This window comes from Cupressus sempervirens, chromosome 8, assembly GCF_028749045.1.
Source record: "Cupressus sempervirens isolate cs-2001-9-10 chromosome 8, ASM2874904v1, whole genome shotgun sequence".
NCBI lineage: Eukaryota > Viridiplantae > Streptophyta > Pinopsida > Cupressales > Cupressaceae > Cupressus > Cupressus sempervirens.
The window spans coordinates 239,512,066-239,527,833 of NC_143125.1; the positions used below are offsets into that span (position 1 = coordinate 239,512,066).

Genomic DNA, 15,768 nt, shown 5'->3' on the forward strand with positions numbered 1-15,768 from the left:
GTTTCCTTTGAACACTGAATATTGAATGTTTGCTATTAAGCCATTTTTGCACTAGGTTGCCAAGACGTGGAACACAATGTTTTGGGAAGGTTTATATGTGTAGGGTCAAGATAATGACTTGGCTTGGTCAAAGCTATGGATATGAGTCCTAAGTTAGCAACTTGATGTCAAGGGGTCTTGATACAAGCCACCTATTGGGGGTGGAGGTTGTAAGATTGTTATTTGTGAATTCCAACAAATATTTTGTCATGATGCATGGCATGCTAACAATAGGAAATAATTTTTGACAGAGAGAGAAATTTTTTTTCCTTGTTTGTTCATTTATTTTTAAACTTCTTTGTATTTGATTTATACTTGAAATATAGTCTTGGTGATATTTTCCTGCAAGTATTTGAGCAAAATTAACTAGGATATTCAGTTACAAAAATTGAACAATTGCGAGGAAATTTAATGCTGATGTTGTCCAAGTGTCACAAGCTAATTGTAAATCTAGTAGTTATTGTAAGTTTTATATATTGGATGTAGTGAAAAACTAGTGGCTTTTTGTTATCTCTACTTTTTTCTGCATATTTAATTATATATCTCATGCCTAAATATTATTTCATCATATGAAAACCTTTTATGTGAGGTATTAGGATGGGAAGAGACACAACTGAAATCAAATAAGGTTTGTAGATTTTCTATATCTTAAAATTGTAAGTAATCAAGGAGATTGAATTTAATAAGCATATATACTGGACCATGTGTTTATGTATTTTTATAATAAGCAAAAATTGTGAAACTTTTAGAATACTGATTTATCCCCCATAAAATTGTATTTTTGAGAAAATTAAGTTTCCATTTGTGGTTCTAATACTGGTTTTGTTACGCGGCTTTGACAATATTTTTGGATTCAAGTTGGGGTACTTGTGCACATGCATATTTTCACACACATACATATACACATTTACATAAGATATATTAAAAATATATAGACATTACACATTTTCAAACATATAATAGGTTAGAAGTGTGATACTCAAATACATAATTGCCAATAAAATTATTATTAAATGCCTCGTGTGTCATATTCACAATTTGCAAAAGACGTAAAATGTATTTGCAAAAGGATATATTTTGCATAGTTGGAAAACTCGCCAAAGGGAAAAACTCGCCAAGCCCCCCAAAAGTTTAATTGGGAAAAACTTCGCGATTTTTTTTTTAAAACTCAGGAAAACTCGAGAACCTAAAAAAATCGTTGAAATTTAATTAAAAATACATTTTTTTTGCAAAATTTAATGAGAAGATGTGTCTAATTAGTTAATTAAAGAGAACACAAAAAAGAGAGTAGAGTTTAGATATATATAGATGCATAGTGGGTACAAAATTGCGTTCTCATGTGGGATGCTCATGGTGAGAAGCAAAAGAGTAAATAGTTTCAATCTGAAAATTGCGTTCTCATGTGGGATGCTCATGGCGAGAAGCAAAAGAGTAAATAGTTTCAATCTGTCAAACTAGAAGTAAATACTAGAAGTCTAAATACATCAATACAATCACATCTTCCTCTTTCAGCTGTAGTAGCAGGAAAGCGAGGGGGTCTAGTCCTCGAAGAAGTGTCCCACACTGAGATAGGGCGTGAGTTGCGTGACTGTGAAGTCTATGGCTGTCGACATCCCTATTGACTGGCTCGACATCCTGGAAGAGGATGTATCTCCTCCTGTATGTGGCACTGGTAATGCCTCGTCCTCTGAGCTTGAATCATCATCATCCTCATCCTCAAAGTCATCCATTGTGAAATGAAAATTTGTTCCAGCATCCCCTTCCATGGCCTGCCTCTCCAAATCAGCGGTCTCATCCGGTGAAAACCATGGACCTGGCTCCTGTGCCGTCCAATCAGAATAAGGATCTATCTCTTCCAGTTTAAGTGGACCAGGTAGTGCAGAATTCTGTGCCCTTTTTATGCGCAACTTGAGATTATAGTGCACATAAAAAAGTTCATTAAGCCCTTTTTGAGTCATTTTGTTTCTTTTCTTTGTGTGGATGGACTCAAATAAGCTCCAATTGCGCTCACAATGGGATGCGCTACAAGGTTGGCATAGGACTTTGAGAGCAAAATTCTTTAAATTGGGGGTATTGCCACCCCAACTTGCCCACCAAGCATCTGCAAAACAAAATATAAAAAGTTATAAAGGAATGAAAAAAGATAATCAGAAAACACAACTTATTAATTTGCAAAAGTTTTAAAGTTTGACGCTTTACCTGGTGTTTGAGTAGATCTTGCTCTCTTTGCTAGCATAGAAGAGAACAAATTACCCCTCGATTCCACATAGACTTGTTGTTCGGTCGCAACAAGGTCTCTCTCTACTTCATTGGATATCATTCTGTCAATGTATTTAGAGAGATCTAACATGACCTCTCCGTTAGGATCTGAGTAGGAATCATCAGCCCTAAAACAAATAGAAAATGATATCAAGTCTTAGTACACAACCTAAAAAAGTAAAGTAAAATAAAGTCTTAGTAAAATCTCAACTTCAAGGACAATCATAGTACCTGGATTTGGGGTTGAGGAAGTAGCCTGCTGCATGAATGGGTTGGTGGAGCATATTGTTCCATCTCCTATCAATTATTTTCCAAATGGGGTCAAATCTAAGTCTATTCACATGATAGTAATTTTTAATAAAAAGTAAAGTAAAATAAAGACTTAGTAAAATCTCAACTTCAAGGACAATCATAGTACTTGAATTTGGGGTTGAGGAAGTAGCTTGCTGCATGAATGGGTTGGTGGAGCATATTGTTCCACCTCTTATTAATTATTTCCCAAATGGGGTCAAATCTGAGTCTGTTCGCATGATAGTAATTTTTAACAGCCTCTTTGGCCTTATCCATGGCCGCATAAAGATATCCCATTGGGGATTGTTGCCCATCACATATGCGCAAGACTCTAACTAGGGGCATAGACATCTACATTTGAAATTTGAAAAATACAAATTAGTTAATAACATAGTAAGTTATGAATTAATAATGAAACTTGAATCAATTAAAAATATAATGTTTTGATTCTTGAAGTTACCTTCACAATCTCCTTAGCCTTTGCAAAAAAACTATCATCAAAGACTATCCGTGCCACAATGTCTCCTTCGGACTTCTTTGAGTAAGATGAAGCAACCCAATCAGCACACACAAACATTTGTTTCAGAGCCAATATGTGGTTGAGAATAATTTGCAACGTCAAGAATACTGTTGCAAACCTTGTCATAGCAGGTCTAACCAAATCTTTGCCTTTAGTAGTCTTTCTCATCAAACTAAGAACCCATGGGTGATTATAGATATATTTGGCGACTTGCCTAGCATCTTCCACAACTGGACTCACTCAATCAAGTTTTCCTATTTCCTCCAAAAGAAGGTCAAGGACATGTGCTGCATAAGGTGACCAAAAAAGTGTGGGATGCCTCTCTCGGAGGATTCTACCTAAAAGACTAGTAAAAAACCAATAATTAGTTACAAACTTTCCATATTTGCATCAAATCTAAATTGAATAATACCATAGCATTACATTCATGATTCATATTGAACAAAAAAAATTAAATTTACTAGCTGCCACATATGCTGTTGCATTATCTGTGATGATTTGCACCACATTCTCTACTCCCACCTTCATGACAACATTCTCCAACATTAAAGCCAATGTGTGTGCATTTTTCACTTTGTTGGAGGCGCCAATAGATTTCCAAAACATCACATCATCTTTGCAAACAACTAAGAAATTAATAATGGTTCTACTTCTTCCATTTGTCCACCCATCAGATAAAATGGCGCAGCCATATTTCTTCCACTTTTTTTTTTTTGGTCTTCTATCAATATTCTTGCCCTACCAACTGCATGGTCAAGCAACCTACAAAATTTAGGTGTAATAAAGTGTTAGTAAAAAATAGGAAATAACATTTAAGATTTAAAATATAACAATGAACTGAAGTGAATCACAATTATTTACAATCACTAAATAGTAAAATACTAACCTTCCACTCAAATCCTTGCGAGTAAGCGGCTTGTACTCGTTGCCCGATATTGAAATTGCATTCACCAAATTCAACCAATAGAGGCCATCAGCTGTATACATTGAGATATTGTTGAAAAACCTAAAATCAGCTGTTGCAATATCAGTTTGCTCATGCACCTCCTTGAACCATCCAATGCCCACCTCCTTGAACCATCCAATGCCCTCTAATGATGGTTGTGATCCAGCTGTGTTCCTAGGCACAAAATAACTCCGTATCCCTGATGTTGATGTTGATGTTGATGAATAACTAGGAAATGTAGAAGTGGAACTGGCAAAAGAGGCATTTTGTTTGCGGATCCGTGGGCCACGAAGAGATCTTGGTATGTTCACAAGTGCTTCTTCTTCTTGCATATCAAAAGGAGCTCCTTGAGACTCAGCTATGGCTGCCCTCATAGCTAATTTCGCGCTCTCCCTATTCAATTTTTTCTCTTTAGCAGCTGCAAGTAAGACATTGATGAATCATTTTTCTTCTTTAGTTACCTTGAGACAAGGATTTGAATTATGTTTTTTTATGTCTTCAAGGTGGTGTTTGAAGCGGTTTATGCCTCTAAAAATAAGTTTTCCACATTAAATGCATATAACCTTCCCAACATCATTTGGAGCGTCATAGGTATACCGTCATGCCTTATCTCTTGCATTTCTAGGCTGAGTGCCTATATATCCAAATGAGCATGGTGTTTGTGTCCACTCTTACTGTGGATTTGTCATTCCTAATTAATGCTTAACTGTTGCCCTACACATAAATTTATGGAAAAATGAATAAACAAAGTTAGAACAGCTACGGTTTGTTTTTAGAAAATCTTACATTTTCTTCAAATGATTCAAACAAACATAGACTTAAAATGCTTTTAAATGATTTGAATTCATTTACAAGCAACAACAAAAACAATAAAACATTTTTTAAAATTATAAAAAGTTTTCCAACTATGATAAAAAGAACATACTTGGAAAGAGATTTGTCTTCTAAAACTGGTTAGAATCCTCTATAAATCCACTCAAATCTGCCTTGAATCACTTGCACTCAGCTAAGAATGCCTCTAAACCTTCTTCTCTCCACACCTCAAGCCTCTAGAGGACACAAATGAAACCAACATAGGAAAAAAATGAAAATTTTACCCTATATTGCCGTCACAATGCGCGGGTTTTTAAATTCTGATAGTCACCGCATGTTTTAATAAAAAACTCGCCAATTACTCGGTGATTTTTTTGCCTGGGCCAAGTTTTCTTTTCTTGCAAATTTTTTCGGGAACAACTCGCCAAGCTTAAAAACTTGGCGAGTGTTTGAAAGTCGCCGAAGTCGCCGAGTACTCGGTGAGTGTTCCAACTATGATTTTTTGTGTGCAAAATTATTTTTTAAGGCATGCATAGTCAAGTTTTTTGGTACTCAAAAGTTGTGGGTTCACCTGGGTTTGGCCTGGGTTTCTCTTTTGTCTTCAGTTTTGTACCATAGGAGCCTTGAGGAGAACCAGAACAGATTCCAACTGCTAACAGGGGAATTTGGTAACTTAGAATATAATCATTGACTGATGTTTTTGACCATTTTCCTGATGAATTATGATAATCTGCAAGTGTGAACATAACAATTCTTGGTTGATATAAGGCTTCAACCATTGATTGCAGACTAAAGTTGTCTTTTTGTGCCTTTGGCTTGTGAAAAATTCTACACAAGTCTTGAGCTGGGTCTTCTATCCACAATCTATGATTTCATCGATTGTTTTGGTTCATTTCCAAGACCAAACCAGACCAAGCTGCTGATACACTTGCTGAATGCCTCTGATAATGAAGTGGGCAGTCAGCATTCACAAATATTCAAAGTTTTTTTGGCAATATATGTTTATCTGCTATTTTGTTGACTTCTAAATCTTTTTTTTGTCAAATTGTTTTGAACAGGAGGTCCTGTGTTCAGAATAAATTTGCCCAGATTCCTAAGAATACAGAAATAATCATAGTCTGGCCAGAGTGTTCTGATTTGTTGTTTCAAATTGATTTGAACCGAAGGCACTGTGTTCAGAATTATATATATCCAGATTTTCAACAATATGGAAATAATTGTGATCTGCCTGGGCATTTAAAGCATTCGTTTGCATATTGTTCCAAATCTGTTTGAACCAGAAGTCCAGTCTTTAGAATATACCCACTCGGATCTCCAACAAAACAGTAATAATCAAAATCTGGCCAGGCTCCTAGAGTATTTTGATATGTTGATTGTTCCAAATCTATCTGAAACTGGAGTCCAGTGATCAGGACTATATACCCACCCAGATTTCGAACAAAATGCAAATAATCACTTGTATTACACGGGATGGGATGATTTTATGATGTTGAAAATGGAGGAGCGCACATTCTGATTGTTAGAGATAAGGGTTTAAACCCTTCTAATTTTAGGCTTTGCTCAGATTTCTAACCTTGAATACATAGCCATAGCATGTGATGGGACTATACGGTCGATAAATTGACTTTTATACAAAACCAATTGGCCAATTATTGGTACATTGTTTGGCTCTCACCAATGCATAGTTCACTAGATTACATAGCATGGTCTAATCTACATTTGTAGGGATCTTTTCACAGGTAAGTCACATGTTTTCATCATGATTCCAAATTTGCACCTTTTGGCACGACCTCTGTATTCGTGAAGAGCAAAAGCAAACCTCTATTGACTTTTAAATCTTTGATATTTAGTATTATTATCATTATAATGTTGTGTTATTATTATAATATATAATTAGCTGATAGGCTAAGTTATGTGGCAACATATCGACTGAAAACTGTGCTATCTTAGCTAGAAAATTCATTGGCAGACAATTTATGTTTCTGGTTGCACAATTCTCTGAAAAGTTATTCATCTTTCACATTGAACTCTCCTATCCACCATATTGTCCAACTTGGCAACACCTGTCAAATAAATGGACAGGATAAAGTTCAAAGATATGGAGAAATCGAAATTGCAAAATACTAATGGGAGGCAAGTTTTACATTAGTGTTTTTTATACGCAAAGATTTTTATCAATCATGAGAAAAAATAAAATTGTAACGTTTATTTTTTCTTTGACTTTTTCCTTCAAGCCTATAAAAGCGTAGGAAAGTGTCCTACATCACCCTTTCCTCTGTAACTTCACTTAATTCAATGAAAAGCTTATTTTGCAGTGTTGGTGATTTGAAATACGAAATTTGAAAACAAGAGATGCAATGCGTCATAGTTCCTGCCTAATGCATAATGGTTGTAGAGGTGTAGATGAGTGAGAATCTAAATTAACATTGTGAATGCATTAATTTTTGCCTAGAAATGCACTTGTGATCTGATAGGATTGCTCATATTTTGTTGTTAAATTCTCGTCCTAGAAATGTGCTTGTGATCTAATAGGATGGCTCATATTTTGTTGTTGTTCTTGTATTATATTATTATATCTTTGGGCATTTAAGCCTAAGAATAAGAGGCCAAAGTCCCCAATATGGCACTAAGTACTTAATATCATACTACGATCAATACATATGCTTTAGGCAAATTTGCACCTTCTACATTGACAACTTAAATTATGTGCAATGAGGAAAGATATCCATACCAATATTTGAATTATAGAACATGAAGAAGTGATGAAGCATTTCGAGTATCACATTATATGCTTAAGCATACCATGCATGCTACTAGAGAACCATAAGTAGTTGGAAAAACTCCCCCAACTATGTATTATTCTCATCTTGATTATCAAATGGAACTCACATTATTTTTAATCATTAGCACTGGACAAAAAGTAGGATAGAGATGTGGATAGAGATAAATAATAGTATACAACAATAACAACATAAACATATATGCAGAGGAAAAAAAGATAGATAATATAGAGGAAGAGGAAGAGAGATAAAATAATAAGATAAAGTGATACCAACATAAGTTGTGTGTCTGTGAGAGAGAGAATATTAAATATAATTATTTTTCTTAATAAAACAAATAGTCAAAATAAAATATAATTATTAATTTAGTATTAAAATATATATTTAAGTTTTAAATGTATTTAAACTAAATGATAATTTGTTTTAAAAAAAAATATTAATAATAATAAATGATATAATTTATAAATTGTAACACTTATCAATTATACATATTACAAACACTATTATAAAATATAATTAAAAAATAATATTGTTTAATTTATTTTTATAAAAATAAAATAATAGTAATAATTTAACTACTTTTATTAAAAAAGCAAAGTTTAAAAAAAAATTAGAAATTCAAATACAAAGTTATAACCTTTGAAATTATATTAAAAAGACATATTTATTAGTTATATATATGTAGAAGTATAATTTGAACTTATGCATTACATGAAGTTTTAGGAACAAGTTATATCAAATAGTAAAAAATAAACATCAATGTAAAACTAATAATAAATATATTTAAAATAAGAAATTAAAAATATTTAATAGATTGTGATAATTAATATTGATTAGACATGTTGTGTGAGGTGGAAGATAAAATGATTGAAAAATAAAATCTTATCATCTTGTCACAAATGTGAAAAAGATAAAGTTGTAATTAATACATTCATTAATGCAAGATGAAGTTGTTAGAAAATATTTGTATTTTTTGTTGAAGAAAATTAATTTTCTCCCCCACCAAAAATAGTACGGACCAATAGAATGGATGAAAAATGTGATTTATAAAATAATGAAAAATTAGAAAAAGATATAAACATTTGAAATTTCATAGAATCTTTTAAATTCTTTGCTTTGATTGGTTAGTGTTAATGTCATATTTGCATTGACATGAATGCATAAGTATTCCTGCCATGGGCAGGAACTAATAAAATGAAAAAACGTAGTTTAAGTTTGAGAAATGTCTATGGAATTTCCTATATCTGAGTGTTAGTTGCAGGAATCTTTGGGTTGGTTATTTCAAGTTTTTGTTTATATATTAATATAATTGATAATATAAATGGTGGGCATAGATTTATTTTTATAATGAATACGAATTTATAGAAGGTAAATGATAAGTTAAATAAATTAATAATATAGATTTATTTTATTCTTTTAATTTTATTTCCTCTTTTCTTAATTGGCCAAGAAAGATGCATTTTATATTTATTGATTTTGTGCATCTTAACTACATTCTTTTTATAAATGTAAGTTTTTAATACAGCGAATATTTTTAAATATAAAAGTTATGTTATCAAATCTTATATTTTAATTATATTTATTGTAGAGTGGATAACTTATAATCGGAATAAATTAATAAGGATTCATTGTATTCTTTTAACTATTTTTACTTAATATTATTAAATGCACATATATGTAAAATTTAATAGGATTTACACCACAATACATAAATATGTAAAATGTGAGAAAATAGAGGCATATAAGGAAGTTTAAAAATATTTGGCATGACAATAGGTAAAAAGCAATGAAAGGCATGATCAAAAATAGTTTTAATTTATATTCATTTCAAATCTTAAAATATTATAAAAAGATTAAATAAAAAACCTAAATAAGAAATTAACGTATATAAATAAAAAAAACATGAATAATCTAACAAGCAAAATTTAATCAAAATTATAGTTTAATTAATTAAACAATTATTAAAATATAATATCAAATTGACAAATAAAATCAATCACCATTTCAAAAGTATAAAAATATATAAAACTAATCATTTAATCGCCATTTCAAGACTATAAAAATATACAAAAATAAAATAAAAATTGTGATAAGTTTCTACATTAGACTTATGCATCTTATACATATTTATCTAATTTGAAAATGCAAAACTAGAATATTAAAATATAAAATCAAATTGACAAATAAAATCGATCTCCATTTCAAAAGTATAAAAATATATAAAACTAATGATTTAATTACCATTTCAAGACTATAAAAATATTAAAAAAAAATTGTGGTAAATTTCTACATCAGACTTATGCATCTTATCCATAGTTATCTAATTTGAAAATGCAAAACGAGAAGTTCAATAGTTAAATGTAAAAAAATAAACCATGAAAATTAATATAAATCTATGTTAGAAGAGTAGCAAGAATACTAATTACTAATAGATTATAATCATATTTAATTTACAGAAAAATCAAAATTAATAAAAATAATTTCCAACACGTAACGAAATTTTCATATAAGTATTATAAAAGTTAAATAAGTTTAAATAACTCAATAAATATAATGAAAAAATTACTAAACGACCAAAAATATAATTTTAATACTATATTAAGCACTATAACAAATAAACAATAGTAGATGGTACTATTTGGATAATAGATAAACTAGATTATGTTAAAAAATAATTCAACATAATCTTGATGACAAAACACAAGAGACATAATACGTAAACAAAGAGGAGGAATGCAAGGGAGAGGAAGAGGAAAAAGAGGAGGAGGAGGGGGAAGGCAAGGGAGAGGAAGAAGATGAAGAGGAAGAAGATGAGGATGAGGAGGAGGCGAAGGAGACCGTGAAGAAGAGGAAGAGGAGGCAAAGGAGACCATGAAGAAGAGGAAGAGGAGGAGTAGATGAAGAAGGAGAAGGGAAGGAGGAGGAGGAGGAGGAGGGAGAAGGATGAGAGGACAAGGAAGAGGAAGAGGAAGAAGAGGAAGTGGAGAAGATAAAGAAGACAATTAGAGAAGACAAAGAAGACAATCAAAGAAGACAAAGAAAAGGTGACATTGATAGTTTATTCCACTTCAGTAAATTAGTTGAGATTATATAAAAATAATTTTGGAAGCCTCTCCAACGTCGTCACTATAAAAAATTGAGAGATATAATATAGGGTGTAAGTTGAACAAACCATTGGATTCAAACTGTGCAAATGTGTGGACATATCACAATTTATTATTTGAATTATAATAAATATTTCCAAATGATGCAATATATCTTGGTTTTCATGAAATCTTTACTTGGAAATAAGAGAGATACACATTCCTATTAATACTAAATATATTTTGTTATCGGCTAAAATTGCACCTTTTTTAGGTGCAATTGCTAGTATTATCATATATAAGAATTAGATAATTATAGAGTAACACCATATTTATATTTATATATTTATATACATACATGTTCCTATATATATATATATATATATACATGTTATATTAATAATTAACACCGTTATAATATTATACTAAAATAATATTATAACTATTATATTAATATTCTATTGTAAATTAATATAATATACTACATGTACATATTATATTAATTTTTAATGTTGTAATAATATACTACTGAAACAATAAATTACTATAAGATAAGATAATATTACTATTGTACAACGAAAGACCACAAAGGGTCTATCGGACTGGGTGCATACAAACAAGAGAGGTGACAAAAGCAAGAGCACTAAATGGTATCCGAGAAAAAGCGAGAGGCAAGAGCAGAAAAGCCAAGGCAAGAACTAGGGGTCCTTCCTTGGCAAAAGGAAATCGACCACAGAAGGGTATAATTGCGAGTGATCACAAGCCTTGGATTGTCTCTGAGAACTACTAGAGGAGTGTTGCTGCCTGGAAAGACGGGTGCAATGTCTCACAGATTTGGAGTGAGTGATACTGGACTGCCTTTTAACACCTTGCACTAGAGACAAGGGGGAGAAAAAGGCAGTGATGAGCTGATTAGAGGTATGACACTGAGATAGCAATGACTGTAGGGTATGATTGTGGAGCTGGGTGCCCTCTTGGAGGTAAAGTGCAAGGCATCGTCGGTATATTATTATTTTAATGTTCTATTGTAATTTAAATATTTTATACTATAATTTAGTAAAATATACTATATAATAATACTACATATAAATATTATACTATTAAATGATTATATAATAATATAATGTCATAATAATATTTATTAAAGGTATTATTATAATATAATAATACTATTAACTATAATTATTATTTTAATGTATACTAATATTATAATGTAACAATAATAAAAGATACAAATAATAAATTATAAAAAGGATAGGATAACACTGATTGCTTGGGAGAAAACTAGTCAATTCAAAGAAAGGGGTGGTGTTAGATTAAGGCAACTAAGGGTCCAAAATAAATCTTTGGGAGCCAAGCTTGTTTAACAAATAGCTCAAGAACTTAATAGTAATTAGGGTCACATTCTAGAGAATAAGCGTTTAGGGAACGTGTGACATTCTAGTATTCTAACATCTCATGATGTGCCAGGGGGCTCAAGAATATGAATTTTATGTAAGAGTATATTCCTCTTATTTGTGACTACTTGACATGGGACATCTATGAGGATTGAGCAGCCAAGTTCGAGAAGATTCTTGGGTAGTTTTTAAAGCAATGGAGGTTGAAGCAACTAAAAACCTTCTCCAATAGTAGTAGGGGACATATGCTAGAGATTATTTGACAACAGAAGTCAAAAATGGCATAAAGTTGTGGTCTTGGAAAATCCTTGGATAATTTGGGTCTGCCACCAATAGAATTTGATCAGCTGAGAAAGGTTTCAAGTGAGAGAAAAGCAGTGTTGCCAGAAGGAATCAACTCCACTAAATAAAATATCATCTAGTTAAACAATGAAAAACTTACCCAAAAAATATTTTAATATCTCATTCATGAGCCTTATGAAAGTGCTTGGTGCATTGGTTAGTGCAAAAGGCATGATTGACCACTCATACCATCACTCCTTGGTTTTGAAGGCAGTCTCCCATTCATCTCCTCTAATCCGTATTTGATAATATCCATTCTTCAGATCTATCTTTACGAAATACACAACTCTACTCAAACAATCCATAATATCATCCATACGCGAAATGGAAACCTTTACTTGATTGTTGTATTGTTGATAGCCCTAGAATCTATACACATCTTCTATTTTCCATTCTTCTTTGGTGCTAATATTGTTAGTACGAATTTCTTGAATTAACCCTTTCTGCAACAACTCCAGTACTTGTCTGTTCAACTCTTCACTTTTGGTTGGTGTCATTCCATGTAATGCTTTATTTAGCAAATTGGCTCTTGGAATCAAGTCCATTTGGTGATTGAGTTTCCTCATTGGTGGTAATCCATCTGGCACATTATCAGATACAATATCTGGAAATTCGTTCAACAAATCAAAAACTTTTGCAAGTACCTCTTCTACTTCTTTACCATTTTTTGGAATTATAGAAAAACACATGCTCATCCGTCATACACTCTAAGAACTTTCTTCCATAAACAAAACTTATTCTGGCATTGCTACATACCCTTTCTTCTATGTCCTTCAATGGCTATAGCTTATGTCACACTCCATCCTTTGTCAAGGAATAGGTATTCACATGACCATCATGCACAACATGCCTATTAAACTACCATGGCCCACACAATAACATATGACATGCATCCATGGGTAGTATATTACATAGTACCTCATCATGCTAGCTTCCAATTTTGAATTTCACTAAGCACTACTTATTGATCATGACCTTGTGGTCATCCTGTGCCTAGGCAATACGGTATGGGTGTGGGTGTTTCTGCCTCTTGAGCTTTAACTTAGTGATCGTCTCCTTTTGATACCAAATTGTCAGTGCTTTCGCCATCAATAATCACATCAGAACACTTATCCTCACACTTGCACTTTCGCCATCAATAATCACATCACAACACTTATCCTCACACTTGCACTTGGTGCCAAACAAGTTCCTCCTTTGATCACGTTCATTCTCACCACTTATCAAGACTTTTTTGTTAACTAGAACTTATTGTCGTTCAACATCTTCACAATAATGATTTGACATCTTTATTCACATGTGCAACCCTAGCCTTACCTTCAATTCTCCTATCTACCCTTGCTTGGTGTTGAGGACATCCAAATGCTCTAGACCTTGTTCTCCATAGTGAAAACATGTTCCACAGAAGCCTCCTCTTCTTGATCCTCGTTCTCTTCCTCTTCCTCTCTGTTCTCTATTATTCTGATAATGGAAACAATTGAAATTATTTCGCCACTAGTTCTGATTGTTGTTGTTGGCCTCATCCTTCTTCTTCTTTGAGCTTCATTTCGACCTCCATAAGACTATCCACCAGATCTTCCACCATGACGTCTTCTGCTTTCCCTACTTTGAAACTTCTTGTTAAGCTTTTCCTCTACCCTTAGGGAAAACTGGTATGTCTCCTCAATATTGCTTATTCAGACTAGACTCAATTCTTCATGAACATTTGGCCTCAACCCCTTAAGGTAACAAACAACTTTCTCCTTGTCAATTTCTGCATGGCCTTTTTGGATGAGAACTTGGTAGAACTCTTTTGTATACTCTTGAACAGATCTTCCGCTTGCTTCAACCCTTGCATTTTCTTCATCAATGCAAGCTCATAATCAACAGGAATGGATGAGCGCTTCAATTTATCCACCATTCGATCCCATCTTGTGATTTTCTCCTTTCCTCTTATATTTTGCTCCAATTGAATCTCTTGCCACTAGGTCTTTGCATGACCCTTTAGTCTAGCCTTCACAAACTTGACCTTATCAGGATCTTTGATCTATGAATCTTTGACCTTGTTAGGATCAATAAATCATAATATAAATTATTCAATACTTTTAGGCAAGTAGAATGATCAACCACTTGCGCAGGAAACAAGAAAATTTAGGAGTGTCCTATTTCTTATGTCTGTCTAACCATTTTTCATGATGGTGCAACCCTTTTGACTCCAAGACTCTTGGTGACCCTCTAGCTCAACTTTAATATCATTAACCTTTTCTAACAAGAAGGCACCACTTAACTCAATATCAATAGTCTTTTACCCCACAAATTGTTACATCTATAATGCTTTGCTAGTAAGGAGACCTATGACAAATATATTATTAATATACAAAGAATAGTTCATGTTATTTTTCTAGAGATTACTGGAAATGTAGTTGCATTGCCATTTTGGTATATGCTTTCCAAATAGCAGCCATCTTTCTAATATAGGATGAAGTATGGATAGACATGTCTCTTCATGGGAAATGTCTATTCATTAGTATTTAATTAATATAATGACAAATAAATATCTCATATATTTAATGTATATATTATATCTCACACTTATATATAATATGTATATTTGCACAATATTTTATCCATCTAAAGCTACCAAACATTAACACTCCCTCTTAGCTAGGGAGGATAAACACGATTCAAACACAATATGAATACTATATTACCTCAACGTAAAAATGGTTTTTGTAATGTCAACCCATTTGACTTCCCAGTCTATTGAATGCCAACTCATTTGGCAAATGCCAACTCATTTGACATTTTAGTTTCTTGAATATCAACTCATTTGACATTTGAAAGTCAACTCATTTGACATTTTAGTTTCTTGAATGTCAACTCATTTGATATTTGAATGTCAACTCTTTCGACATTTGAATGTCGACTCATTTGACATTTGAATGAAGTTATTGTAAAATCGTCACCTTACAATAACTTCTGTAAATACAAGTGATAATCATTTGGAAGTCATCACTTCCTCATGATGTAGACAAGGGATAGGCCCATATAGTTATGAACAATATTCATAAATTGAAGTCCTCTTAACTGTTTACAATTTATTGTTCATTGGAGAATCCCACTCAACATGATCTATTCCCTCTCAGTCAATACGTCCGAGATCACTGAAGTTTGACGAAACCATATCCTCTATTTGCTCCCTCTCTTTCAAGGTTATATCTAATGAAATGTCAAGCTCCCTCTGAATCTCAATTTTCCTTTGAGTCAGAAATCATTCTTCCCTTTTTCCTACAATAACATTCTCGAGAGAAGATCAAGA

The 15,768-nt window shown here is 32.5% G+C and overlaps 1 protein-coding gene across 1 annotated transcript in view; it reads left to right on the top strand.

Annotated features, from left to right (window-relative positions):
* The window catches only part of LOC149542395 (DExH-box ATP-dependent RNA helicase DExH6-like), a 108,924-nt gene that overhangs the window by 34,334 nt on the left and 58,822 nt on the right, over positions 1-15,768 (top strand). The window lies entirely within an intron of this gene.